The 3461-nt window shown below is 41.6% G+C and overlaps 1 pseudogene; it reads right to left on the reverse strand.

Moving 5' to 3' along the window:
* Positions 1-1826: 1826 nt before the first annotated feature.
* LOC141499074 (aspartate aminotransferase, mitochondrial-like) lies at positions 1827-3074 on the reverse strand (annotated as a pseudogene).
* Positions 3075-3461: the final 387 nt, after the last annotated feature.

Genomic DNA, 3461 nt, shown 5'->3' on the forward strand with positions numbered 1-3461 from the left:
TGGTATAAATACTGCTAGATGATATTGTATAATTCTTTTGATAACTAAATCTATTTGCTTCGCCAGTATTTCCTTTAAAATTTTTGCATTCATATTCATTATTGAAATTGTTCCACAATGCTCTTTCTTTGTTTTGGCTTTTATTAGTTTAGGTATCAGAATTATATTGGTGTCATGCAAGAAATCTGGCAGAACTCTGTTGCCTATTTTTTTCAAAAAGTTTATGTAGAATTGGAACTATTTATTCATTGAATATTTGGCAAAATTCACTTCTCAATCCATATAGCCCTGGTGTTTTTCAGGGTTGTTCAATTTCTTTTTCAGAGATAGAGATATTTAACTATTTATTCTTCCCTTCTTTTAAAATGGGTGGTTTATATTTTTGTAAGTATTCATTTGCTTCACTTAGATTATTAAATTTATTGACATACACTTGTGCAAAATATTGTATAATTGCTATAGTAATTTCCTCCTCAATTGTGGTTAATTCATTTTTTATGTTTTTGCAAGGCAAATGGGGTTAAGTGACTTGCCCAAGGCCACACAGCTAGATAATTATTAGGTGCCCAAGGCCGGATTTGAACTCAGGTATTCCTGACTCCAGGGCCGGTGCTCTATCCACTGCACCACCTATTTGCCCTGCTACTTCATTTTTGATACTGGTAAAATTGGTATTTTTCTTGTTTTAATTCATTTGTTCAATAGTTTATTGATTTTGATTTTACTAATTTAACTTTTGTCAGAATTTCTAATTGATATTTTTTCACCAATCTACAACAATTTTATTGTAACAGAGAAACCAGGCTGCATAAAAGCCTATGTGATTACATTGGAGGATGATCTCTTAAAGGTTGGAGTTTGAACTCGGCTAGCAATGCAGAGAAGCTTACAACCACAGCTCAAAATACTCATCTCCAAGGACTGACTGCCCCGGACAGATTTTTCAGGAGAAAGGCTACATATTGCACAACCACACTGATGAGGTCTGGTGGGGTCGGGGTAATAAGGGGGACAATTAAAAATTTTACCATGATGGGATCAAAGTACAGTTAGTTTACCAAATTCTCCTCCTCCATCTTTTGCTAAGAAAGGGGAGGAGAGAACATGCTCATTTCTCAAATTCTATTTTACTTAATTCTCTATGTATATGCATCCTGATAGGAAAGGTCTGAAGGTTAATTCAAGCAGAGGCAGAGAGAGAAACTAGGGAAGACTTGGGGATGGAAAGCAATAAACATGGGAGAGGAGGGTAAAGTTTAGTCTTCAATGTTCAATGGCCAACAGCCACCTCTCTTCTGTTATTTCTTGAAGCCAGGATGCTGGACAACAGCACCTATGGTTTTCAAAAACCTTGCGATCCAAGGAGTCTCCATCAGTCCCAGGAGGCCAGTGAAAGAAGGGAGTTAGAATCGAACAAGACTTCTTTGCCAGCTTTTAGCACCTTAGAGACTTCTGTTATGTGCCATCTATTACCTAAATTAAAACTCTTGAATATTGTAATTCCAAGACTTGGGGAAGGGGAGAGAAATTCTGATCTTTGGGCAGGATTTTTGGTAGCATTTACTGTAAACAAAAAATGTTTTGAAAAAGTTGTGGAGGATGGGTTGGGGAGTTGAGGGTAGATTGCTCCAAACAATAGTTTCAGATGACTTTAGCCTACTCACAGAACTTTTTCTGAGATACCTTCAGGGGTTGAGCATTAAGCACTGTGGTTGAAAGAAACTCACACCACTCCTATCTTTGCCAGATCAATCATCTTTCTGAATCTCAAAACAGCAGAGTCTGAAGGTGCGAAGGTTGTCTCTGCTCCATCTTATCGGGGAGAGTTATTTGGTTACTTGGTGAATGGCATGGGCAAGGTATCCTAAATTGCCTGATATGACCCCTGCTACAGAAATGCGGCCATCTTTTGTCATATAGATGGAGAATTCCTTGGTCAGCTGTTCTACCTGCTCAGGTTTCAGGCCTGTGAAACAAAACATGCCACTCTGGTCAGTGATATGCTGCCAATTGTGGGAGGAGCCTTCTTTCTTGAGGTTGGAAACCAGCTGGGTCCACATGCTGATAATGCAATCTGCCATGCCTTTCACTTCTTGCAGCCATTGAGACCTCAGATCAGGACTATTCAGGATTGTGGCGGCAATTCGGGCCCCATTGAGAGGGGGGTTGGAATACATGGGACGAATCAGGATTTTCAACTTGGATTCTACCCTTTTGGCTTCATCAGCATCTTTACAAAGCATGGTAAAGGCTCCCACATGTTCACCATAGAGGCCCATGTTCTTGGCATATGACTGACAGAGAGAGACATTAATGCCCTGCTCAATGAAGTGGCGAACGGCCCAGGCATCCTTGTTGTCATCTCCACTGGCAAAGCCCTGGTATGCCATGTCGAAAAAGGCAAAGAGTTTACTTTGCTTTACCATGGACACCATCTCTTTCCACTGCTCAGGACGAGGATCGACTCCAGTGGGGTTGTGAGCACAAGCATGCAGAAGGATGACACTCTGTTCTGGGATTTTTGAAATGTCTTACATAGCTCCAGTATAGTCAAAGTCACAAGTCTTGGGCTCATAGTAGCGATAGCCATTCAGCTGCATGCCAGCATCCCTGAAAATGGGGGTATGATTTCCCCAGGATGGTTTAGGAAGATAGACATCTCGGCTGAATTTGAAAAACCGTTGCAGAAAACTGGCTCCCACCCTCAAGGCTCCAGTTCCAGAAATAGTTTGTACAGTGACATATCGTTTGTTTTTCAGAACCTCGTTATTTTCTCCCAGGGCCAACTCTGCTGATGCCTTTCAAAACTCAGCCAGTCCTCCGATGGGCAGATACTCTTTGTCCATGCTCTTCCCTGCAATTTGGGCCTCTGCCTTGCGCTCGCTTGGAAGAACATAGGGCTTCCCATTATCATCTCGGTAGGCCCCAACTCCCAAGTTCATCTTCTTGCTATTGGTATCCCTCTTAAATGCTTCAGTCACTCCCAAGATGGGGTCGGGAGGCCCCATTTCTACGTGGGTCCACCAGAAGGAGGCGGCTCCGGAGAGCAGGCAGCAGGAGTGCAGCAACGCCATGGGGAGCGGAGAGGCAGAGGGGCGGGCGGACAGGAGCTGCGCAATGGCTATGGCTGCAGGGACAGATAAAGCCCAGCCCCGGAGCTCCCCGCCAGGCTCCGCCTCTAATTGATATTTAATTGGAGGTATTAAATTTTCTTTCTCTAACTTGTTTAGTTAGAAGAAGACAACATAACCACTTAAAGAATACATAGATCTACTCAAGAAGGAGACCCCAGGATACAAAGTCCATATTCCAGAGTTGTCAAATAAAAGAAAGAATTTTTCAAATAACAAAAATGAAGCAATTTAAATATAAAGGAAACACAATTACACTTACACAATTAGGAACTTTAGCAGACTTGAAAAATATAAAATAAACTCACATAAATCATCAACATTTCTACA

This window comes from Macrotis lagotis, chromosome X (assembly GCF_037893015.1).
Source record: "Macrotis lagotis isolate mMagLag1 chromosome X, bilby.v1.9.chrom.fasta, whole genome shotgun sequence".
Lineage (NCBI taxonomy): Eukaryota > Metazoa > Chordata > Mammalia > Peramelemorphia > Peramelidae > Macrotis > Macrotis lagotis.